The sequence below is a fragment of the Elephas maximus genome, chromosome 3, assembly GCF_024166365.1.
Source record: "Elephas maximus indicus isolate mEleMax1 chromosome 3, mEleMax1 primary haplotype, whole genome shotgun sequence".
Lineage (NCBI taxonomy): Eukaryota > Metazoa > Chordata > Mammalia > Proboscidea > Elephantidae > Elephas > Elephas maximus.
In genome coordinates, this window is record NC_064821.1 from 18,776,486 (window position 1) to 18,803,601 (window position 27,116).

Below are 27,116 nucleotides of genomic sequence, written 5' to 3' on the forward strand. Positions count from 1 at the left end.
TAATGATCTCTCTCCCCCTCCAGTACAAGCCCCTTTTATTGAGGCACAGATAAATCTCACTAACCAAGTGGCCGAGGGTAATGTTCACTAATCAACACAGTCAAGGAAGGCAATGAATACAGCATAATATTAGGTGGGCCAAAAGCATGTCTAAAAAACAGGAACTACAACTAGCTTGGAAGTTCTTCCATAACCTAACCTCACACTGTCAAAACACAAGATTTTTTTTTTTTTTTTAATAACACTCAATATTTGCAGCTTCTATAAATTGTTCTTCTGGCTATGCCCACAGTAATTAATCATGGCTCCTGGGGGTTACAGCAAAGAAGCTTCTCATGAAAAATATACTTAATCTCTGGAGTTACTCAAGCACTCTTTGTACAGGAGAGTCTAACCAAAATTGACAAATGCTTGCTTACAATATTTGTTGGGCCCACCAAAACCATTAATATGGAAATGGAGATATTTGTTGGAAATTGATGCCCAATGTTACTCTTCTGGGGCATCCTTAAAAAATATAGATACCACACCATATAGGAGCTAGAGCCAACCATGAAAAGCTGAGAACCAAAGTCAACTTGGGCAAAATATATTGGCATGCCACCTCCAAGGCTGTTAAAGTTAAATCAATGGCTGTGCTAGAAAAATTTCTCCAAGGATGGAGATGATAGAGCAGGTGGTCCCCACTGAAAACAATAAGCAGGGACAGAAAAGGATCAAATGCATAATGCAATTGCTGTCTATTCTCAAAATACCCAGGTCCATCTGAAATGATCCCATGCTGAGTTCCCCCTAGTCCAGGATCTAATTTGAGAACTAAACTAGCACAGGTTTTCACAAACCACACAGAACACCTGAAAATCCTATGGAAACACATCAATGCCATTTAATATTGACAACTGGCAAGAAACTCAGCCACCAGTGCACCCCAATCAGAACAGGGAGGAACATACAATCACTAACCAGCCCAAATTTGCCTATGACATTAGCCACAGCGCTGCATGAGATGATCAATCTCTGTTTAGCTTGCTCTGGCGATGTAATTTTAGTACACAGACTATAACTTCCCTCTCCTGGCCAGCCTCCTCCATAAATCTCACATATGACCGTAGTTCCTTAACCATTTACATCTTTCAAGAGGCTAGTCTCACATTAATAAATGCACAATGATGGGCTGAACCCATGACCAATCCGCTGACCCAGATACTGAAAACAAGGCTGAGAATTTACAGCTTTTTTGGCTATAACATTATATACTCCTACTACCACCACCTGGAATTGTAGTAAGCCACACAAACTTACCTTTATAGGAAGACAGAAAACACAGGCAGTAGAGTCAGCCTAGAAAATATCAGTTGCCATCCAGGGTATTCTGACCATGGCGATCCTGTGTGTGTTGGAGTACAACTGTGCTCCGGGGGGGTTTCAAAGGCTGATTCTTAAGCAGAGTCTTTGATATGACACCAAAGGATGAGCAACAAAAGAAAGGTAAAGGTAAGTTGGACTTTGACAAAATGAAAAACGCTTGTGCATCAAAGAACATTATCAAGAAAGTGAAAAGGCAACAGACAGAACGGGAGAAAGTATTTGGCAACTATTTGGGGGATAAGGGTTCAATATCCAAAATACATAAAATATCTAAAGAGCTCCTCAAAGTGACCAACAAAAAGGACAATTTCAAAATGGGCAGAGAGCTCTGGTTCCCAGATTCTCCCACTTCACACCTCTCTCCTCCTCCCACACCCACCTGACTTGCTGTGATCCTGGCCCCAGGAGTCACTGCTCCTCTCCCCGCCCCCCCACAGACACCACCCCTCCCCCAACGGCCCCCAGAGACCCTCCCCCGCCAGGAAACCCTGAGGTGCGCGCGGGCGCGGGCGCGGGGAGGGGGGCGGTGGGTCTGCCGTTGCAATTGGTCCAGGAAGCGAGCGGAGGGCGGGGAACAGGCGCTGGGCGTCGGGCCTCTCTGGACGTGGCTCTAGCCTTTCCCGGCTCCCCTGAGCGGGGAGTAGAGGGCCCTGTCCCGAGGGCGGGCGTGGCCTGGACTCCAGGACCTCCTCTCAGCCTCCGGGCTCGCGACTCGGCCTTTTGACTCCTGACCCTCAAGCTGACCTTGGAGGTTTTGGCCGCCCCACCCATAGTTCACTGGAGCTGGAGGCCTGCGGGGCTGGCGGGCTCCTCAAAGCACCAGACTCCAGGCTTTGCTGAGTGGTCAGCGGGAATCCCCTAGGCCTGGGAAGAGGGTGACTACAGACGCTCGCGCCACTTTCTCCTCCCTCTGCTTTTGCCCTGGCACCCAAGTCGGGACCTCAAAGCTGGCCCGGGTGAGGTTCTGCTGGGATAAGTGATGTCACACTTGGAAAGCAGGATGGCGAGAGTTCCTCACATGTACTTTGGACATGTTACCAGAAGGGACCAGTCATTGGAGAAGGACGTCATGCTTGGGTAGGTAGAGAGTCAGCGAAAAAGGGAAAGACACACCATGAGATGGATTGACAGGGGCTGCAACAGTGGGCTCAAACATAACAAGGATTGTGAGGATGGCGCAGGACTGGGAAGTGTGCTTCATTCTGTTACATGTAGAGTCACTATGAGCCAGAATGGATTCTAAGGCACCCAACAACAACGTTAGTGTCCATCAATTTCTGGACTCTTGTTCATTCCTTGATCTACTTGATTATCCTTACATCAATACAACACTTTCTTCATTACTGCAGCATTACAGAAAATTTTCAAAAATTTTTGTTTTTCCCAAGGTTGGTTTGCATATAGTGCCCTGGTGCCAAAGTGGTTAAGAGCTCTGCAGGTAATCACCCGCTGATCTTTGGAAACCCTACAGGGCAGTTCTACTTTGTCCTATAGGGTCCCGGTGAGTAGAAATTGAGTCAATGGCAACAGGTTTAGTTGGGTTTGGATTTGCATATCCACAAAGCCTATATCTACCTTCATACTTAATGATGAAAGACTAAATACTTTGCCCAGTGTAAAGGGGGAAATGAAAACATGCAACTCAGTAAGCCAGGTGCAATGTGAGAACAGTAGCCACTATGCCTGGACACTCCTGAGTGGTCTATTGGAGCAAGAAAGACCAATGCAGTGGAAAGTATTTTAGAAGACAATGTTCAGCCCCCTGAATACACAACCAGGTAGGGAGACCTTCCTTAAAAGTCACTTGCATAAAAGTCACGTTCAACATCGAAATTTGTTGTTGCTGTTGTTAGGTGCCATCAGGTCAGTTCCCACTAATACGGACCCTGTGTTCAACAGAATGAAACACTGCTTGGTCCTGTGCCAACCTCGTAATGGTTGTTATGCTTGAGCCCATTTTTGCAGCCACTGTGTCAGTGTATCTCACCGAGGGCCTTCCTCTTTTTCGTTGACCCTCTACCAAGCATAATGCCCTTTTTCAAGGATGGTCCCTTCTGATAACATGTCCAAAGTATGTGAGAGAAGTCTCGCCATCTTTGCTTCTAAGGAGCATTTTGGTTGTACTTCTTCCAAGAATGATTTGTTTGTTCTTCTGGCAGTCCGTGGTATATTCAATATTCTTGGCCAACGCCATAATTCTAAGGCATGAATTCCTCTTCGGTCTTCCTTATTCATTGTCCAGCTCTCACATGCATATGAGGCGATTGAAAACACAGTGGCTTGGGTCAGGCACACCTTAGTCCTCAAAATGACATCTTTGCTGTTTTTTTAACACTTTAAAGAGGTCTTTTGCAGTAGATTTGCCCAATGCAATGCACATTTGTTTCCTTGACTGCTGCTTCCATGGGCATTGATTGTGGATTCAGTAAAATGAAATCCTTGACAACTTCGTTATTTTCTCCATTTATCATAATGTCGCTTATTGGTCCATTTGTGAAGATTTTTGTTTTCTTTATGTTGAGGTATAATCCATACTGAAGGCTGTAGTGTTTGATCTTCGTCAGCAAGTGCTTCAAGTCCTCTTCACTTTCAGCAAGTAGGGTTGTGTCATCCGCATATCACAGGTTGTTAATGAGCCTTTCACCAGTCCTGATGCACTGTTCTTCATATAGTCCAGCTTCTTGGATTATTTCCTTAGCATACAGATTGAATAAGTATGGTGAAAGAATACAACTCTGACACACACCTTTCGTGACTTTAAACCATGCAGTATCCCCTCGTTCTGTTCCAATGACTGCCTCTTGATCTATGTATAGATTCCTTATGAGCACAATCAAGTATTCTGGAATTCCCAGTCTTTGAAACGTTATCCATAATTTGTTGTGATGCACAGAGTCGAATGCCTTTCCATAGTCAATAAAACAGAGGTAAACATCTTTATCATATTCTCTGCTTTCAGCCAAGATCCGTACAACATCAGCAGTGATATCCCTTGTTCCACGTCCTCTTCTGAATCTGGCTTGAATTTCTGGCAGCTCTTTGTCAATGTACTGCTGCAACCGCTTCTGAATGACCTTCAGCAGAATTTTACTTGTGTGTGATATTAATGATTATTGTTCAATAATTTCTGCATTCTGTTGGATCACCTTTTTTTGGAATGGGCATAAATAAGGATCTCTTCCAGTCAGTTGGCCAAGTAGCTGTCTTCCAAATTTTTTGGTAGAGATGAGAGAGCACTTCCAGTGCTGCATCCATTTGTTGAAACATCTCAACTGGTATTCCATCAGTTCCTGGAGCCTTGTTTTTTGCCAGTGCCTTTAGTGCACCTTGGACCTCTTGGGAACCATCAGTTCTTGATCATATGCTACCTCCTGAAATGGTTGAACGTCAACCACTTCTTTTTGGTACAGGGACTCTGTTTTCCTTCCATCTTCTTTTGATGCTTCCTGCATTGTTTTAATATTTTCCCCCTATAATCCTTCAATATTGCAACTTGAGGCTCGAATTTTTTCTTCAGTTCTTTCAACTTGAGAAATGCTGAGCATGTTCTTCCCTTTTGGTTTTCTATCTCCAGTTCTTCTCACATTTCATTATAATACTTTGTCTTCTGGAGATGCCCTATGAAATCTTCTGTTCAGCTCTTTGACTTCATCATTTCTTCCTTTTGCTTTAGCTACTCAACATTCAAGAACAAGTTTAATGGTTTCTTCTGACATCCATTTTGGTCTTTTCGTTCTTTCCTGTCTTTTTAATGACCTTTTGCTTTCTTCCTGTATAATGTCCTTGATGTCATCCCACAACTCGTCTGGTCTTCGGTCATTAGTGTTCAATGCATCAAATCTATTCCTGAAATGGTCTCTAAATTCAGGTGGGATATACTCAAGGTCGTACTTTGGCTCTTGTGGACTTGTTCTAATTTTCTTCAGCTTTGAGATGTTTCAGAAATAGACTACAGGCCTTTCTTTTAAGGCATCTCTGGGTGGAGTTGAACCAGCAACTTTTTGGTTTGCTGTTGAGCTCATTGACCATTTGCATCCCAAGGGACTCCAGAAGGAGCGTGATGGCCCTGTTAGTGAATCAAATTGCTTCCCCTATCACAAGCTTCCCCTCCTCTGACCCTGAACAGATAAAGTTGGGAGTGTCTGTTTTGTTTTGAAGAAATGTTTGCTTCACATGTGCTAGAGGGGACCTGAGTGAACCTGAGAGCAGAGATGTGGTAGAGATGCTAAAACCCTGAGAGGCCAAGCCCTGCTCGGTGACATTTCAGTGGGGGAACCAGCTTCATGGAGCCTGACGAGGATGTTGTAGAAGATCTGCTAAGTGGGATCTCACCCAGATATACATGTTGCGGTGCACACATGGCATGCAGGCCAAGAGGACTGTCTGGGTTGATAACTGATAGAACTATTCTGTGTTCTAGTCTTGGACTCTCTTTAATATTTCTTACAATTTTGATTTGGTTTTTACAAATTCCCTTAAGTTCTGTTTATCTGGAAATGACCTAATTTGCCATCATATTTGAAAGACAGATTTGCTCTATATGTAATTCTTGGCTGGCAGTGTTCTTCCTTCAAGGCTTTATATATGTCACCCCATTGCCTTGTTGCCTGCATGGTTTCTGCTGAGTAGTCAGAGTTTATTCTTACTGGTTTTCATTTGTAGGTGACTTTTGGTTTATCCGTAGCCACCCACAACATTCTTTGTCTTTGGTTTTGGCAAGTTTGATTATGATATGTGTTGGTGACTTTCTTTTGGGGTCTACTCTATATGGGGTTCATTGAGCTTCTTGGATAGATATTTTCTCATCTTTTATGATATCAGGGAAGTTGTCTGCCAGCAAATCTTGAACAATTCTGTATTTTCTGTTATCCCCCATTCTGGTACTATGATCACTTGTAAGTTTTTTCTCTTGATAGTGCCCCACATAATTCTTAGGCTTTCTTCATTTTTTTTTAATTCTTTTTTTCTGATTTTTCCTTAAATAAATTGATGTCAAGGGATTTATCTTCAGCCTCACTAATTCTGACTTTCATTGTCTCAATTCTGTTCCTATGATGTTCTATTGAGTTGTCTAATTCCGAAATTTTATTTTTAATCTTTTGGATTTCTAGTTGCTGTCTCTGTGATTTCTATCATCCTGTTAATTTTGTTCTCCTGTTCTTGTATTGTCTTCCTGAATTCCTCTGTTGCTTTGTCTGTGTGCTCCTTGGCTTGATCTGAGTTTTGGTTGATCTCATTCTCTTGGAGAGCTCTGTATATTAGCCTTTTTAATTCTTTCTCAGGTGATTTCATTTCCTTATGTTCCTCCAGAAGGTTTCCTGGTTCTTTATTTTGGACGCTTGCTGGAGCCATCTTGACCTACTTCTTTATGTGATTGTTATTAAGTTATTATATTTATTTATTGTGTGTTTGTTTACCATGTCCTTTTTGTTTTGTTTTGATTTTCCCAGGTAGGCTGGGTGTGTGAGCTACCTTGTTGGCGTCTTTGAAGGTCTCACATCACGTCTCCAGGTGGTCAGAGCAGCTACTAGGTATGTAAGCTCAGGAGTCTGTTCACTTTTCTTGTGGGAGTGGGCATAGGTGTCCAGGCTATTGTTCATCAAGTCTGTGGTGCAGACTCTCGCCTACAGTCCTAGATGGGCAGGACTGCATAGGGGTGTTCGGAGCAAGCACAGGTTTCTGACTGCAGGAGGGGGCTATGTGCGGAGCAAGACAGGGTGCTGATGGCTCCTCTTGGGTGCCTAGGTGGAGGGCATGTCCCTGTCCCCTCGAGTGCATAGTGTGGAGGGGAGGGTATTGCAGCTCGTCCTTGGGTACGCAGGGCTGCTGGCTGGAGGGACTGGGAGGCACCTCTTATTCTCAGACCCCTGTTGTGGGAAGTTAGATAGAGTGGTGGTACCACCAGCCCTCAGACCCCTGGTGTGGGTGGCTGAAGCACCTGCTTAGGGGGTAGGGTGGTATGAAATGTCACAAATTTGCAGCTCCACCTTGGCTGCCATTGTTGAAAATGTGCTTCAGGTGTGTGCCCTGCTGTTTTATGGTAATGAGGGCATGTGGTGTTGAACCGGCCAACATAGTTATGGGCAAGTGTGAAGGGTGCTGTAAATCCGTGGACCCCCTATGCCAGTGGCTGGGCGAAGTGGCTGTGAGACTGGTGTGGGAGCAGAGAGCCCTAAGTTCCCAGCATAGGGGGTGTGGCATTTTTTAGTATTGTGAGATTGGTGTCAGAGAGGAGTGGGGTTGGGGGTGAATAAGGGGAAGGAATCACTTCTTCTCTGTGAAACTCTGGGAGGGGGAGGGGTTGTTTTGCCCCAGTGCACTAGGTTAGAAGCTTGCACTTAACTGTTATAGGTCTGGTGTCATTCCTACTTGGCTCTAGAGGCATTTGCAGATTAGCTGCTGCTTGGCTACACCTGATGTGATGACGCTTGTCTTTAAATGTTGTTCCTTGTCTCAGCCTGTGTGAGCTACACTGACTTAGCTAACAGGGCACTGGCAATCTTGCTATCGGTACTTCTCTGCTGCTTTTGGATTGTCTAACCTCCCTCCTGCTGCTCAGTTCGATTCTTCAGCTTTGTCTTTGATGATTAGGGTGCCTAGATTGTCGTATATAATTGATTCACTTGTTTTTTCGGGTCTTTGTTCTAAGAGGAACAACAGGCAGTGTCTGACTATTCCATCATCTTGGCTGCACTCCCCTGGGAGTGTCTGTTGTGGTTTGAAGGAATGTTTTCTTCACATGTGGTAGAAGGGACCTGCATGAACCTGAGAGAAAAGATGTGGTGGAGATGCTCAAACCTGGAAAGGCCAAGCCATTCTCAGTGAAGTTTACAGGGAAGAACTAGCTCCATAAACCCTGATGAGATGATGTGGATGATCTGCCAAGTGTGGGATGCCAGTAGCTGTGAGTGGAATCTCACCCAGACATACGTGCTGCTGTGCACACATGGCACACAGGCCAAAAGGACTTTGTGCAGTGGAGGTTGAAGGTGTGCACAAGAGTGGTGGAGCCACTGGTTGGTGATTTTTCAACAAGATTCGAGTGAAGAGAATTTCAGGCACCTCTGTGGCCTTTAAGAACTTTGCCTCCCAAAATTACCAAGGAGCTTAACCTATGAACTTCTCTCTTCTCCTAGGCAGCTGCTGGCACCATGTTAAAGTACAAGTTCCCTGGAAAATTTTGAGGCAATGCTATCGAAGGCTTCAGACATGCCTGAAATTCTCTTCAGTTTCACCCCATTGAGAGTCTGCTGAGGCAGTGTGCACACCTCCATCCTCCACTGAATGAAGTCTTCCTATCCTGGTGTGCCATTCAAACATAGCAGCGTGTATTTGTGGGTGAGATCCCACTCACAGCCATTGGCATCCAGCACTCGGCAGATCTCCTGCCTCATCTCTGTGGGCTCCATGGAGCTGATGATCTTCATCTTCCACGTAAACTTGAGAGAGTGAGGCTTGGCCTCTCAGGGTTTGAGCATCGTCTCTACAGCTTTGCTCTCAGATACCTTCGGGTCCTTTTTGACACACATAAAACGAAGATACCTTCTCCTGATCTTAAAGAGCCTCCCAGTGGCCCCCTGCTGGCCCTGGCTGCTTACGAAGGGAGAGGCTGGGGTCACAGCCTGGGGCATTTTCGGCTGGTCAGGTACCTCCTGCACCCGCTCATCATTTAATGAGCTTAATTTTAACACTCCCTGGGAGAAACTGGTTCCCTCTGGGGCTCCACTACTCTTGTCGATGGTGTGGGCTGAGGAGGAGCCACAGAAAGACATTGGGGGGCTGTACTGGGCTGTGGCACCTCACTGTTTCTCACCTTGGCACACAGTCCCGAGGTCTGGTTGGGCTGTGCTTAGGCTGTCCTGGATTCCTGGTGCAGGTGGGACATGGCCATTAGATAGACCGTTCAAAGAATTGTGGATGTAGTAATCATAGGTGGGAATGGCAGGCTTAGTGGAACTACACTGTTTGGGTTTAGCACAGGTGGTAGGATGCACCTCACGGGGTGAGGAAGAAGCGTGGCTATTGGTGCAATGGGCTGCAGCTTGGGGTTCCAGGGTGCTGCTGTGGCTCTCCATCTCAGATGTGTTGTGACACAGAAGCAGATAGGTGGCCATCACGTCATTGTACTTTTGGTTCAACAGGAAGTCATGAATCTCTTTCTGTGCGTAACCCATGTTCACCATCACCTCAATGCACCAGGGGTCATCATAGTCTGGGAGTGGCTGGACATATAGCCTGTTTTTCTTTATGGCCCACCTTCATCCATAGATGTCCTGGGATCTCCTCTAATGTGGCTCTCTTTCTTGGGTCACAAATGAAAATTTTGCTCAGCAGTTATTAACACTGTGTAGACATGTGGAAAGGAATATCATATTGTCCCTCCAGTACCTGCTCTCACAGCTTCAATAAGGTCTTTCCACCAAAAGGCAGAGATGCACTTACCATGAAGTACAGGATGACTCCCAGGCTCCACACATCCACTGGGGGTCTGTCATACTTTTCTCCCTGAAAGAGTATAAGGGGAACTTATACTCTCATAAGGGAATAAGGGGGACTGCCACAGAAGATATCCAGCTTGTTTCCCGTGGTGAATTCAGTTCCAAAGCCAAAGTCTGCAAGTTTGATGTCCATTTCCTCATCCAATAGTAGGCTTGCTGTTCTCAGATCCCTATGAACAATACCATTGTTGTGACAATACTACATCACCAACACTATTTAGTGAAATTTTCTTTGGGCCTCTTTTTCACTCATCAAACCATGAATCACTAGGTGATAAAACATGTCCCCTCCACTTGCATATTCCATCACTATATTGAGGGTATTCTCATTCTCTATCACTTGAAACAGCTTTACAATATTTGGATGATGGAGAGCCTTCATAATTTTTATTTTTTTGGTATAGTCTCTGGAGGTTGGAGGATGTCTGTTGGATCTTGTCAGCTGTTTTAATCAGTACCTCTTTGCCAGTGTTGATGTGCTGGGCCAACTTGGCCCTGGCAAATGTCCCATTGCCAATGGTTCTGAGGAGGTGGTAATGTCCCACATGGGTTTCCTTCTCAGCAGAGAAGGCTAAGTGGCTCCATAGCATGTTGGATGTGCAGTCAAGGCCTAGTGGGCTTTGGGATAAGAGATGTCCTTGTGGTAGTATTAAAAATGGAAAAGTGATGACTAAAAACCTAGTGAAATATGGAAAAAATGAGAAAAATAAGTTAAAATGTAATAAAAAAGATAAAAGGAGAAAAAATTAAAACTTTAAAAGAAAAAACTTGTGAAAGCTAAAAACATAACTAGAAAAAATCAAATAGATCGAATGAAAGTGACCAAAATAAAAGAATAAAAATAAAATGAAAACTCAGTAATCAGAAAAATAATAATCTACAAGTTTGAAGTGATGTAAAACAAAAGAGGTAAGGAAAATTAAAGCAAGAAAATTAATAAAATGGGAAATTTAAAAATATATTGAAAAGATAGAAAAACAAAAGAACTGAATGAAAAAGGATATACAAGAGAAAAATATAGAAATGAAAAGAATAAATTAAAAAGGAATAATATGACAAAACTAAAAAATAAAGAAAAAGATTAAATGTGAATATCAAAGAATACAGAAATGAGAAAAAATGGTAAATGGAAAATAAAGCAATAAAGAAAAGGATAAAGAAAAAAGATAAAAACATAAGATATATATGAAAAAGATAAATGAGAACCGCAAAAGGAGGAAATGGAAAATTAAGATTAAAATGGCAAAAGGTAGAAAAAATTGTAAGCAAGATAAATGCTATATATAAACACAAAACAAATAAAGGGTCAAGAAAAAGGCAATAAACAATTAAAAAAGGATAAGAGCAGATATAAAATGACAAAAGTAAAATAATAGTAAAATGATAAAGAAAAAATACGTACATAGAAAAAGTAAAATGAAAAATTGAGGAAATAAAGGGAAAGGAAAATAAATGAAAAAATAACAAAGGAATGAAGGAAAACGAGGAAAAGTAGAAACAGAAAAGAGTAAGGACAAAATAAGAAAAGCTAATAATGAAATAGACACAAACCCCACAATTTGAAGAGAATACAAGCTAAGTTCGATCACAGTCTCTCAGGTCACTGAAACAGTTTCCTGAGCTAGAAGGACCACAAATTTAGGTTTCCAGGGACTTATACACGGGCTTGGAGCTCCAAACAATTGACTCGTTTTGAGGTTGCCGCAAGAAATGGACCAGTCAAGACTGGGGATAATTCACTGTGCCTTCACTTTTTGGTCTCAAAAATACCCATTTTTTCAAAAAGAAAAATGTGTGTGTGTGTGTATTGTATATAGGGAGAGAATTCCACAGAGCTTTTCTTTCTTTTTTTTATTGATTTTCATATTTTTTATTGTGTTGAAAATATACCTAACAAAACATGCCATCTTAACAATTTCTACATGTACATTTCAGTTACATTGATTATATTCTTCAAGTTGTGCAAGCATTCTCGCTGTTATTTTCCAAATCATTCCACTACCTTTAACAGAAACTCAGTGCCCCTAATCAAAAACTCTTCCTTTTCCCCTCCTTGTCGCCCCTGGTAACCACTAATAACCTTTGTCTTGTGTATATTTGCTCATGTCCTGAATTATTTTGCTCAGGTTGGTGTTTTCAGGCTTCATGTTTTTGTATACATCAGGACTTCATTTTTTGTGGGGCGGGGGGGGGGGCTCTGTGATATTCTATTGGGAGTCCCTGGCTTGCAGCAACAGTTAAGTGCTCATCTACTAGGTTTCAGGTTCAAACCCACCCAGAGGCTTGTCACAAGACAGGCCCAGCGATCTGCTTCTGAAAAGTCACAGCCTTGAAAACCCTATGGAGCAGTTCTACTCCATTGTGTGTATGTAGAAGATTTTGTGTGTTCATCTCTTGGTGGACATTTTGGTTTCCATCTTTTGCCTATTGTGAAAAGTGCTACAGTGAATATTGTTGTACAGATTTCTGTTTACCTCCCTACCCTCACTTCTTCTGGAATTGGGATTGCTGGGTTGTATGGTAGTTCTAAGTTCAGTCTTTTGAGGAAATACCAAACTGTTACCCATAGTTGCTGTTGTGTTGTTAGGTGCTGTCGAGTTGATTCTAATTCATAGTGACCCTAGGTACAACAGAACGAAACACTGGCCAGTCCTGTGCCATCCTTATAATCGTCGCTATGTTTGAGCCTGTTGTCGTAGCCACTGTGTCCATCTATCTTGTTGAGGGTCTTCCTCTTTTTCACTGACCCTCTACTTTACCAAGTGTCTTAGTTATCTAGTGCTTCTATAACAAATATTACAAGTAGATGGCTTTACCAAACAAATTTATTCTCTCACAGTCTAGGAGACTAGAAATCCAAATTCAGGGCACCAGCTCCCTAGAAATGCCTTCGTTCTCTGTTGCTTCTGGGGAAGGCCCTTGTCATCAATCTTCTCCTGGTCTAGGAGCTTCTCAGCACAGTGACCCTGGGTCCAAAGGTTGTGCTCTGCTCCTGGCACCTCTTTCCTGATGGTATGAGGTCCCTGTATCTCTCTGATTGCTTCTCTCTCCGTTTATGTCTTGGGATATAAAAGGTGATGCAGGCCACATCCCAGGGAAACTCCCCTTACATAGGATCAGAGTTGTGACCTGAGTAAAGGTGTTGCATCCTTTACAATTCAATCCACGACATTCCAACCTCTGGCCCTCAAAAATCATGTCCTCACAACATGTAAAACACTTTCACCCCACCATATCATCCCAGAAGTCTTAAGTCAAGTCCAAATTCTATCCTGGGAAAAAATTTTTCTTCATCTGTGAAATCTAGAATACAAGTTATCTGCTTCCAAGTAGAATGGTGGAAGAGGCACAAGGTAGATATTGCCATTACAAATGGTAGAAACTGGAGAGAATGAGGGGATAACGAGCATCAAGAACAATTCACGTTAGCTCTCAAGGCTTGAAAATAACCCTCTGTTTTCTAAGACCACCTGGACAACGGCCCTGTCCTCCAGACTCCGAGTGGTGGCCACACTTTCTGGATTCTGGACAGAGGCTCCTCAGCCCTAGATTTCAGCTCTACCTTCCAGGCCCACTGGGACGGCAATTCTGCTCCATCAGCTTTGGGCTGCTCCGTTCTCCTAGTCCATCTTACTGGCAGCTTCACCTGCTGTCCTTGACAGGCCCCATTCTTCTGCCCTTTGGGCGCAGCAGCCCTGCCCCCTCACCTTTGGGCTGTGGATCCATCCCCACCCTTCAGCAAAATTTTACTTGCATGTGATATTAATATTGTTTGATAATTTCCACATTCTGTTGGATCACCATTCTTTGGAATGGGCACAAATATGGATCTCTTCCATTCAGTGGGCCAGGTAGCTGTCTTTCAGATTTCTTGGCAGAGGAGCGAGTACCTCCAGTGCTGCATCCATTTTGTTGAAACATCTCGGTTGGTATTCTGTCAATTTGTAGAGCCTTGTTTTTCACCAATTTCTTCAGTACAACCTGTGTTTCAGCCCATTGTTGATGCCACTGTGTCAATCCCTCTTGCTGAGGGTCTTCCTCTTTTTCGCTGACCTTCTACTTTACCAAACATGATGTCCTTTTCCAAGGATTGGTCCTTCCTGGTGACCTGTCCAAAGTAAGTGAGGCAAAGTCTTTCTATCCTCCCCTTTAAGGAGCATTCTGGCTGTACGACATATTTGTCCATTCTGGCAGTCCATGGTATATTCAATATTCTTCACCATAATTGAGGCCTCTGTAAAGACTTTAAGGATCCCTGGTGGTGCAGTAGTTAAGCATTCAGCTGCTAACCAAAATGTTCGCAGTTTGAATCCATCAGCCCCTCCATTGTGATAAGATGTGGTAGTTTGCTTTCATAAAGATTAAAGCCTTGGATACTGTGTGGGGCAGTTCTCCTCTGTTCTATGGCATCCTTATAAGTTGGAATCAACTAGACAGCAATGGGTAAAGGCTTTTAATCTGTGAGATTAAAATAAGAGTAAGAGGAACTAAGCTCAGATTCTGGCCAGTCCAAATTGGAACCTGAAGCCAAGCCACCCCTACTGAAGCAATGTGTGGGAGAGGAAGCCAAGGCTTGGTTGAGTTTGAATTCGAGTGTGGATCTGGAGGCTGACCTGAAATTAGATTCAGTGGGTGTGGAGGCACAGCCATCAGTCAGAGTGGGGGCATATGGAAGTCAGTTTATTAATGGAATGTTAGCGTATGTCCATCTCACAGTGGGTCCAGTGGGCCCCCAAACTCATTCTGTAGTGATTTCCCCAGTTCCAGAATGTGTAATTGGAATAGACATAGTCAACATCTGGCAGAACCCACACACTAGATCCCTGACATGTGGAGTAAGGACTATTATGGTGGGAGAGGCTAAGTGGGAGCCATTAGAACTGCCCCTACCTAGGAAAATAGTAAACCAAAAGCAATACTGCATTTCTGGAAGGATTGTGATTACTGCCACCATCAAGGACTTGAAGGATGCAGGAGTGTTGATTCCCACCACATCCCCATTCGACTTGCCTATTTGGCCTCTGCAAAAAACAGATGGATCTTGGAGAATGCCAGTGGATTATCAAAAACTTAAGTAGGAAGTGACTCCAATTGCAGCTGCTGTTCCAGATGTGGTTTCATAGCTGGAGCAAATTAATGTCTCCTGGTACCTGGAATGCAGCTATTGATCTGGCTAATGCCTTTTTCTCCATACTTGTTTCAAAGGACCCTTGGAAGAAGTTTGCCTTCAGGTGGCAAGGCCAGCAATATACATTCACTCTCCTACCTCTTTTTTTTATTTCTCCTACCTCAGAGGTATATCAACTCTCCAGTTTATGTTATAATTTAGTCCACAGGAATGTCATTACCACCAAGCAATAAGAGATAGGAGCAGAGTGCCCCCTTTACACCAGAGTCACTGTGCTGCGAGGCTCTTGGACCCAGGGGAAGATTGATGATAAGGACCTTCCCTAGAGCCAACAGAGAGAGAAAGCCTTCCCTTGGAACTGGCACCCTGAATTCAGACTTCCGGCCTCCTAAACTGTGAGAGAACACATTTCTGTCAGTTAAAACCATCTACACTTGTGGCATTTCTGTTATAGCAGCACTAGATGACTAAGACAGAATTCAAAAGCCAACCTTCTCTGAATAGAATATTCACACAATTACAGGTCTCCTGTTGCTATATCTATCATTTTTGCATGTTAAAAAAAATTGCAGTGGTATTAAATTTTATTGCAAAATTTCTAAACACAAGTAAAAATGGTAATGTTGGAAATTTGTTATAATTCTATTGGCATATATATTTTATTACCACAGCAATTCTAAGACTCAAAAATAATTTTTATTTTACTAGTTTTATGTGTAGTATTTGGGGGAGGACTTAAGAGAAATGAGAGTTCAGAAATGAATAATCTAAAGCATGAGATCTCAAACTCTGTCATGAACCTGGGGCTTGAGTCATAAGACAGAAAAACAAACAGTGAATGAATATTCACGTTCTCTTCCCTTCCTCCAGGAATCCTGACATTGGCCTGCATCTTGCCACTCAATCTTGACCTTTCTCTCCATTCAATTCATCACACTCTAACCAGGATATCCTTGCAAAAATGAATCAAATCACTCCCTTGTTTCCAATCCTTTCATGAATTCTCACTAGTTTTAGGAGAAATTCAAAATTCTGAATGCAGCTTATTGAGTCTTATGTTATCTGGCCCCTAAAACTTCAGTGTGCTTGTTACTACTTTCCCCCCTCACTCTCTCAACTACAATCACAGTGAAACTGCAAATATCCTGTCGTCTCTACTGTTCCACTCATCCTAAATCCTCTCGCCCCAATCCCCACTGCTAACTACATTTTACCAATCTTTCAGGTCTCTGATCAAATGTAACTTCCTCAGAAATTATACTCAGGGGCCATTACTATACTTCCTCATGGCATCTGGGATTCTCTCTGTACTCCTCATCACAAGTCAAATAATTATTTGTGCAACCATGTAGAGGTTTCCAATGGCGTATAGGGCTAATGTGCCTACAGATGCATTGTCATAGGCCCGTTTGTGATCTACGCAGCTTGTTGCCTCAGCATCCATTAATCCCTCCTAGCTGCCCTCCCACCCACTCTCTGACATGATCATTCCTATCTTGTCATGCCCTGTGTGGCTCTGCATGCAGATGTGCTGTTGTCTCCTCTGTGACCTGTGAGCACTAAATTCTATATTTGTTCTCTGGCCTTCCTGCGTGAGGTTCACTTCCTTGGGCATACCTGACAGACCGTCTATGACACCCACAGACCTCTTTTGGATAAAAATTATAAGACAATTATTGACAAGGATGGGATGGCCTACAGGACTGCTACTGGCCTACTCCTGGCTCACTAAGTGGCTCCCCCAGACTGACAACACTAGCTGGGTAGCTCTCCGTCTTCCTGGCATTTGTCTGAGCTCCTGGCAGCTGCTTTTTGTGGTCTCTTCTGGGTGCTGCCAAGGCTTCCCTCCCCAAAGTGTGGATCCCACAAATCTGAGTCCTCTCTGGACTGCACTGACCAGTGCTAACCTGGCACAAGGAGGAAAGAAAGAAAAAAATTCCCCCAGTGCTCCCCAGGAGGAACATCCTGGCTCTGAGTGCGATTGGCTGGATCAATAATAAAGGGTCCCTGCAAACTAGTTTAAATTAATTCCTATGAATGGGGTCAGGTGGTCGACAAGCCCCACCAGTGGACAGCTGCTCGGTCTAGGTATGGTGTGACCCCAGTGATGGAGTAGAGTGGGAGTCTCTTCCCTGACATTGTCCCTTGAGTCCAGGGGTGGTGGCGGGACTGGGAGCCGTGTGTAAGACTCCTTTCCCCTTAATTTATCCTCTGGCATCCTAATCAGTGAGAGGACACCCCCACCCCTGGGAAGTAATTGTGCCTCCTAAGAGTCAATACTGCAGGGGTGTACAACCCCTCTGTTGCTGCATACCTTGCTTCTGTCGCTTTTTGTCTCCTGACCCCATTGTGGGTCTAATGGTTGGCACTTGGTGGAAATGGACCTCGTGAGTCAATTTAAGGGCCAAGAACACTTTGTGCAGGCTCCTCTGGAAGCTCCTGAGGAAATCAGTAAACTGCGAAAGAAATGCGGAGCTCCTATATGATGAACTGAGGCCTATCAGCATGCCAAAGAGCTGGTTCTCTGCTCTTGCAGACTAGAGGCCTTGGCCCCAAAGACAACCTTGCCGCCATATTGTTAGTGGAGTCTGATCTCAGCCCCAATGACTCAAATTGGAGGGAAAAAACGAACAGCTGCCTATGATCAGAGCCACGAGGGACCACCAGAAGTTTACTCGTAAAACACCTACGGGAAAAAGGTTGGGGACAAGCAGGAGATTGGAAACCTTAAGAGTTAAATATTAAGATTTTACTGGGCTAAAAATACAACCTATTAAAAGATTTTGTTCAAAAAGATTAATGAAAAGGGAGCCTCCTGTTCCAGCAGGCTATCCTGGAAAAGAAAATCCCACTCTAGAGAAGGGGCAGAGCCTAAATGAAAACCTGAGAAGGGAAAAAACGGTTAAAAGGTAAGAGGCAGCAGCTACTAATGACAGTTTGAATTTAGAGTAGAATATTTACACAGTTACAGGCCTCCGGTTGCTATATTTATCATTTTTTGTGTGTTTAAAAAATTTCAGTAGTATTACATTTTATTGCTAAAATTTCTAAGCACAACTAAAAATACTAATGTTCGAAGTTTGTTATAATTCCATTGGCATATATATCTTATTGCTATAATTGTTGTAAGACACAAAAATATTTTTAATTGTTAGTATCATGTGTAGAAATACAGGAAGGAATTTAGGAGAAGTAAGAGTCCAGAAACGAATCATCCATAGCAAGAGAACCTGTCACGAACTTGGGGTTTGAGTTATACAACAGAAAAACAATCACTGCATTCTCTTCCCCCCCTCCAACTATTTCAGTTTTGGCTTGCATTTCTAGCCACATCAATCTTGACCTCGCTCTCCATTTAATTCCCCACGCTCTCACCAGGATATCCTTGCAAAAATACATAAAAGATCAAATTACTCCCTTGTTTACAATCCTTTCACGAATTTAGTTTTAGGAGAAGCTCAAGATTCTCAATGTGGAGCCTTATCAAAACCCAAACCAGAGAGGAAAGAAAGTTAAAAGCCAAGCAGCAGCAGGGACTGATGATAGATAGTTTGGATTTGGAGTGACTACTCTTCCACCCCTGCCACTCTGCTAGTTGTGGCTCTGCTACAAGAAAAGCCTACTCCTCAGGGTTCTAGGGAAAACACCCATGCCACCCTGTGGCCCAGCAGAGGAAGGAATTCAACTCAACCCAAGCCCAGGGTTCTTAAACCATGAACCATTGCCATGGGGGAGATCCATAAGCCCGACTATACTGATGAGAAGCTCTCTAGAAGAAAAAAGAATATTATAAATATGGCAGGAGAAAGAGAGCCCCTCCCATAGCATATCTAGTGACAGAATAAAAGAGAAAAAAATCTGAATACAAGGGGAGGAAATCTGACATATGTATATGTATACACATATATATACACGATGTAAATTAAAACAAAAGCTCATGATTTGATCCACTCAGCCAAAATTGATGAAAATATTTTTATTATTATATTATTATTGTTAAGATAATTTATACAGCAAAAGACAAAAAGGCACTGATTGGCTCTTGTGCCTCTACAATGAAACTTCTAAATTCAGTATCTGCCAAAAAAAACACCAATTGAAAGCCATCTTGAATTAATACTGGGACTGAAATTACAGTTATTCCTGGGAATCCTGCTAAGTTTAAACATGGCATCCTCTATAATCTAGGGGAGTTACTGAATATAAAATGAAGAAGAAACAAATATGCCTCATCTTAATCATCAAAATTGTTGCCTTGCCTAAACTTCCTGGAGTCATAGCACTCACTGCCCTAAAATATCCCATAGTTGGCATGGACACTCGGATGCAATAAGTAATAAATGACACGAAATTAAGTCTCTTGACATGTACAAATTGTCTTGACAAAATGGGACCCCACAGACCCTCGTTTGTAATAATATGGACAATATGTGTTAAAACATGGCCTTTAAGGATTAAAACTGATCATATAATCTAATTAGTAAAGGGGTGATTATCCTCACTGCCTAGCAACCCAATTTTGCCCATTCATAAACCTAGAAAGAAGTAACAGGCCCCTCACAGTGGGTTACAGAAATCTTAATGCTGTGGTCCCTGTTCCTAATACCTGATATTATTAAAATTTTTTCTCCATCCAATCAGCAACCAGTAAATATTTCTCTTTTATGATTTTAACTAATACATTCTATCCAGTGCCTATTTCAACAGCTTCTCGGCCTTCGCCTCTGAAAGGACACAATACACCTTTGCCACACCATACACGGGGCACCTCAGCATCCTTGCCATGGCACAGTCTTGGCAGACAAGATTTTAACTGCACCCGCTTTCTCTAGGAGCACAGGTGTGACATTGTATTAACGATAGCCTCCCCTGAGGAGATGCGTTTAACACACTAATTAAGAACATGTAAATCCAATATCTTTTTGTCCTTTTTTGAGTTCTGAAGGCAACATATTGCTCGTTTACAATGTTTACTTGAACTCACAGATGTTGCTATTTACAAAGCAGCCCACCTTGAATGGGACTCCTCCAACAGAAGGTTCTAGAACCTGTCCAAATTAAAACCCACAGACACTCCAGCTAGTGCCCACAGATAATCCATCTCTGTAGAGCTTTAACAACTTCCTTTCATGCCTCTTGGAGTCTCTGGACTACCTATCATGGCCATAAGTCGCCCATGAGTTCCTGATTCAAGAAACTGTCCTGGAATCCCATGCCATGTACCATTAGAGCAACAACTGCTGATTGCATTCTGGGCTTTCTTGGAAACAGAGGTTCTCACACAACCTGAGGCTGTGGCTCTGCATGCTCATCTGACCATTATGCCTGAGATCATGGAAACAGCACCCCACAAGCTTGGCATGGCGGCCAAGACTTCCTTGAAACAGGATGGAGCCAAACCTGAGCTCTCTGGCATATTCAACCTGCAGGATGGGGAGGCCTCCTCTGACCTCAGTCCCTTGCCAGATGCCATGTTACTGGAGGAGGCCTCCCCTCCCCCAGATGCCTTGACTACCTGGGGGGCCCCTTGGGATTAACTGACTGAACAGCAATGGGAGTTCATAGACGGTACAGATGGTACAATTCCCACACACGTGATATAGAGCTCGGTGGAATGGTGCTGTTTTCCATTCCTTAATCCGGATGTTCCTGATCAAGAACGAGACCCAGGGGTCAGCACAATTGGCCAAACTTTAGGAAATCATCTTAGCACTGGATGCCCTGGCCAACAGATGGCCCCGTGTACATATTTTCTACAAATCCTTAGGTCACAGCCTGGGAGTTGTTGTCTTCAGGTTAAAAATCTCTGGGGATGTCTTGCCTCACAGATACCTGAAATATAAATCAAGGTCACACATATCTATATAAACGAAGACCACAAGACAAAGACTCACCAGGACATTCCTGCCCTTCAGAGTGCCAGACTGATAGTAACCAAGGCACACATATCACTTCTCAAACTATACAGTGCTGGGCTCTTGAAAGGGGCATGCCGTGGAACTTTGGTCTCCCTGATCAGTCCCAGACAGTCAGTGTTTTAAGAGACAAAATGGTGTCCTCTTACAACTCCTGTGTAATTTACAAAATGACAAATGGATCTCTAAAAGGGTCTCCTTTCTGCCTCAGGTTTTATTTTCTTAATTCAAGGCCCTTTGGCTGACTCACACTTCACAAAAACTTTAAAAAACCTTTCTATAGCCTCTTCTTGTATTTCAGTGGGGGTGTATCTCACTTCTAAAGGTACAAACTCACCATATATGAGGCCAGGTTATTGATTTCAGATCTTTTTTTTTTTTTTTTTAAACATAGGTATTTATTGCTATAAATTTCCCTCAATTACTGCCCTGCTGTATCCCATAGATTTTGGTATGTTGCTTTTCATCCTCCTTTGACTCCAAGTATTTTTCTATTTCTCTCTTGGCTTCATCTTTGATCCATTGATCATTTGTTGTTGTTAGGTGCCCGTCGAGTTGGTTCTGACTCATAGTGACCCTATGTACAACAGAACGAAACACTGCCTGGTCCTGCACCATCCACACAACAGTTGCTATATTTGAGCCAAATCGATGCAGCCACTGTGTCAATCCACCTCATCAAGGGTCTTCATTTTTTTCGCTGAACTTACCAAGCATGACGTCCCTCTCCAGAGACTGATCCCTCCTGATAAAATGTCCAAAGTACAAGAGACAGTCTCACCATCCTTGTTTCCAAGGAGCACTCTGGCTGCACTTCTTCCAGGGCAGATTTATTCATTCTCCTGGCAGTCCATGGTATATTTAGTATTCTTTGCCAACATCATAATTCAAAGGCATCAATTCTTCTTTGGTCTTCTTTATTCATAATACGGCTTTCACACTGTGTATGAGACAACTGAAAATATCGTGCTTGGGTAAGGCACACCTTCGTCCTCAAAGTGACATCTTTGCTTTTTAACACTTTGAAGAGGTCTTTTGCAGCAGATTTGCCCAATGCAATGCCTCCTTTGATTTTTTGACTGCTGCTTCCACGGTTGTTGATTGTGGATCCAAGAAAATGAAGTCCTTGACAACTTCGATCTTTTCTCCATTTATCATTATCTTGTTTATTGGTCCACTTGTGAGGATTTTTGTTTTCCTTATGTTGAGGTGCAATCCATACTGAAGGCTGTGGTCTTTGATCTTCATCAGTAAGTGTTTCAAGTCCTCTTCACTTTCAGCAAGCAAGATTGTGTCATCTGCATAATGCAGGTTGTTAATGAGTCTTCCTCCAATCCTGATGCCACATTCTTCTTCATATAGTCCAGCATCTTGGATTATTTGCTCAGCAAACACACTGAATAAATATGGTGAAAGGATACAACCTTGGCACATACCTTTCCAGATTTAAAACCATTCAGTATCCCCTGCAACCGTTTTTGAATGATTTCAGCAAAATTTTACTTGCATGTGATATGAATGACATAGTTTGATAATTTCCACATTCTGTTGGATCACTTTTCTTTGAGATCGGCACAAATATGGATCTCTTCCAGTCAGTTGGCCAGGTAACTGTCTTCCAGATTTCCTGGCATAGACAAGTGAACATCTGCAGTGCTGCATCCATTTGTTGAAACATCTTAGTTGGTAGTCCGTCAATTCCTGGAGCCTTGTTCTTCACCAAAGCTTTTAGTGCACCTTGGACTTCTTCCTTCAATACCATTCGTTGTTTATCATATGCTACCTCCTGAAATGGTTGAATATCAACTAATTCTTTTGGGTACAGTGACTCTCTATATTCCTTCCATCTTCTTTTGATGCTTCCTGTATCCTTCAATATTTTGCCCATAGAGTCCTTCAAAATTGCACCTTAAAAAGACTTGACTTTTTTCCTCAGTTCTTTGAGTTTGAGAACTGCTGAGCGTGTTCTTCTCTTTTAGTTTTCTAACTCCAGGGGTTTGCACATTTCATTGTAATACTTTACTTTGTCTTCTCAAAAGACAAAGTTCAGCTTCTATTCACGCTAGCTGCTCTACATTCAAGAGCAAGTTTCAGAGTCTCTTCTGACATCCATTTTGGTCCTTTCTTTCCTGTGTTTTTAATGACTTTTTGCTTTCTTCATGTATGATGTCATTCCATAGCTCGTCTGGCCTTTGGTCATTAGTGTTCAATTCATCAAATCTATTTGAGATGGTCTCTAAATTCAGGTGGGCTATTCTCATGGTTGTAATTTGGCTGCCATAGACTTGTTCTAATTTTCTTCAGCTTCAGCTTAAACTTGCATATGAGCAATTGATGGTCTGTTCTGCAGTCAGCCTCTGGCCTTGTTCTTACTGATGATATTGAGCTTTTCCATCATGTCTTTTTCTATAGATGTAGTCGATTTGATTCCTGTGTATTATATTCAGTGAAGTTCATGAGCATAGTTGCTTTTATGTTGCTGGAAAAAAGGTATTTGCAATGAATAAGTCATTGGTCTTGCAAAATTCTATCACGCAAATCTGGCAATATTTCTGCCACCAAGGCCATATTTTCCAACTACAGATCTTTTTTCTTTGTTTCCAACTTTTGCATTCCAGTCACCTATAATTATCAATGCATCTTGATTGCATGTTAGATCAATTTCAGACTGCAGAAGTTGGTAAAAATCTTCAACTTTCTCATCTTTGGCATTAGTGGTTGGTGCGTAAATTTGAATAACAGTGGTCTTAACTGGACTTCCTTGTAGGGGTATGAATATTATCCTATCACTGACAGCATTGTACTTCAGGATAGATCTTGAAATATTCTTTTTGATGACGAACATGACATCATTCCTCTTCAATTTGTCATTCCTGGCATAGTAGATCATATGATTGATTCAAAATGGCCAATACAGTCCATTTCAGCTCACTAATACCTAGGATATTGATATTTATGCATTCCATGTCATTTTGATGATTTCCAGTTTTCCTAGATTCATACTTCAGACATTCCACATTCCGATTATGAATGGATGACTACAACTGTTTCTTCTCATTTTGAGTCATGCCACATCAGCAATGAAGGTCCTGAAAGCTATACTCCATCCATGTCATTAAGGTCAACTCTACTTTGAGGAGGCAGCTCTTCCCAAGTGTTATTTTGAGCACCTTCTAACCTGAGGAGCTCATCTTCCCGCACAATATCAGACAACGTTCCGCTGCTATTCACAAGGTTTTTCTTGGCAAATTTTTTTTCAGAAGTAGACTACCAGGTCCTTCTTCCTAGCCTGTCTTAGTCTGAAAGCCCCACTGAAACCTGTTCACCATGGGTGACCTTGCTGGTCACCCGTGGCATAACTTCCACGGTGGCATATCTTCCAGTATTATAGGGATATGCAAGCCTCTACAGTACAACAGACATGCGGTGGCAATTTTGAATAGCAGTGGTGAAAACAGGTGTCATTTTGTTGTTCTTTATTATATGGAGAAAGCTTTCATTCTTTCACCTTTGAATATGATGTGAGCTGTGGGATTTTCATGAATGCTTATTAAGTTAACAAGTTTCCCTTTGATTCTAGTACGCTGAGTGTTCTAATTATAAAACTGTGTTGGATTTTGTGAAATAGTTTTGCTTTGTCTGTTGAGATGATCATTTTTTTTGTTTGTTTTTTCTTCGTGTTATTGGTTTGGTGTATTACATTGATTTTCTAATATTTATCCACTCTTGCATTCTGGGATAAACCCCCCTTGATTATGGTGTGTAATTCTTTTAATATGCTGTTGGATTGGGTTTTCTAATATGTATTCTGTTGAGTATTTTTGTGTCTGTATTCATTAATATCACACGCAAGTAAAATTTTGCTGAAGATCATTCAAAAGTAGCTGCGACAGTATTTCTACAGGGAACTGCCAGAACTTCAAGCCAGATTCAGAAGAGGACGTAGTACCAGGGATATTATTGCTCATGTCAGATGGATCCTGGCTGAAATCAGAGAATACCAGAAAGACGTTTATCTGTGTTTTATTGACTATGCAAAGGCATTCGACTGTGTGGATCATAGCAATTTATGGATAACATTTTGAAGGGGAATTCCAGAACACTTAATTTTGCTCATGAGGAACCTATACATAGATCAAAAGGCAGTTCTTCAGACTGAACAAGGGGATAATATGTGGTTTAAAGTCAGGAAAGGTATGTGCCAGGGTTGTATCCTTTCACCACACTTACTCAATCTGTATGCTGAGCAAATAATCCAAGAAGCTGGACTATATGAAGAAGAACAGGGGATCAGTGTTAGAGCAAGACTCATTAACAATCTGCATTTTGCAGATGACACAACCTTGCTTGCTGAAAGTGAAGAGGACTTGAAGCACTCACTAATGAAGTTCAAAGACCACAGCCTTCAGTATGGATTACACCTCAACAGAAAGACAACAAAAATCCTCACAACTGGACCACTAAGCAACATCGTGATAAATGGAGAAAATATTGAATTTGTCAAGGATTTCCCAACACCCACGGAAGCAGCAGTCAAGAAATCAAAAGACGCATTGCATGGGCAAATCAGCTACAAAAGACCTCTTTAAAGTGTTGAAAAGCAAATATGTCACCTTGGAGACTAAGGCGTGCCTGACTGAAGCCATGGTGTTTTCAGTTGCCTCATACACATGAGGAAGCTGGACGATGAATAGGGGAGATCGAAGAAGAAGTGATGCCTTAAAATTGTGGTGTTGGTGAAGAATATTGAATATACCATGGACTGCCAAAAGAACAAACAAATCTGTCTTGAAATGCTCCTTAGAAACAAGGATGGCAACACCACGTCTCACGTACTTCAGACACTTTATCAGGAGGGACCAATTCCTGGAGGAGGACATCATGCTTGGTAAAGTAGAGGGTCAACAAAAAAGAGGAAGACTCTCAACAAGATGAATTGACACAGTGGCTGCAACAATGGGCTCAAGTATAACAACGATTGTGAGGATGCTGCACGACCCAGCAGTGTTTCGTTCTGTTGTACATAGGGTCGCTGTGAGTCCAAACTGACTCAACAGCACCTAACAACATTTTGTGGGACGTTAGTTTATATTTACCATCTTTGCATTCTGGGATAAACTCCACTTGGTTACGGTGTATAATTCTTTTACTATGCTATTGAATTTTGTTGGGTATTTTTGTGTCTCTTTTCATGGGGGACACATTGGTCTGTTTTTTCTTTTTTTCCTGTCATATCTGCAGTGGCTTTGGTATCAGAGTAATAACTTGTTTCATAGGATGAGTTAGGAAGTGTTCCCTCCTTTTCTATTTTTAAGGGAGTTTAAGAGGGATTGATGTGAATTCCTCTTTAAATGCTTGGTAGAATTCGGCAGTGAAGCCATCAGGTCCTGGTGTTTTCATGGTTGGGATGATGTTGATTCAATCTCTTTGTTATTGTTCTGTAGAAATTTTCTGTTTCTTTCTATTTAAATTAGGTAATTTGTATATTTTTGAGAATATGCGATTTTATCTATTTAGTTGGCATACAATTCTTCATACTGTTTTCTTATAGTTTTTATTTCTATATGATCGATAGTAGTGTCTCCATATTCATTTCTGATTTCAGTTATTTGCCTCTTCTTTGGTCAGTCTAGCTAAAGGTTTACCAATTTTACTGATCTTTTAAAAAAAACAATTCTTGCATGTTTGCTTCTCTCCATTATTTCTCTATTCCATTTATCTCCACTCTAGTCTTTATTTCTGTCCTATTGATGCCATTGATCTTAGTTTATGATTTTTCTATTTCTTTAAGTGTAATGTTAGTTTCTTGATTTGAAATCTCTCTCTTGTAATTTAGGCATTTACTACTATAAATTTCCCTCTGAGGCCTGCCTTCACTCCATCCCCTAAATTTTGGAAAGTTTTGCTTCTGTATTTATACATCTGTATTTATAGGAAACCCTGGTGGTATAGTGGTTAAGTGCTACAGCTGCTAACCTACAGGTTGGCAGTTCAAATCCACCAGATGCTCCTTGGAAACTCTATGGGGCAGTTCTACCTCGTCCTATAGGGTCGCTATGAGTCAGAGTTGACTTGATGGAAACGGTTTTTTTTTTTTTTTTTGGTTTAAGTATTTATAATTTCCCTTGTGTTTCTTTTTATCGCCTATCAGTTATTTAATAATGTGTCATTTCGTTTCTATGTATTTAAGGAATTCCTCATTTTCTT

The 27,116-nt window shown here is 42.1% G+C and overlaps 1 protein-coding gene across 1 annotated transcript in view; it reads right to left on the bottom strand.

The window, feature by feature from the left end:
* Positions 1 to 8,750: 8,750 nt before the first annotated feature.
* The window catches only part of LOC126074020 (zinc finger protein 678-like), a 46,876-nt gene continuing 28,510 nt past the window's right edge, over positions 8,751 to 27,116 (bottom strand). The window contains exon 2 of the mRNA XM_049881366.1: positions 8,751 to 8,762. The gene's annotated coding sequence lies outside the window, so the exon portion shown is untranslated. The remainder of the gene's footprint in view (positions 8,763 to 27,116) is intronic.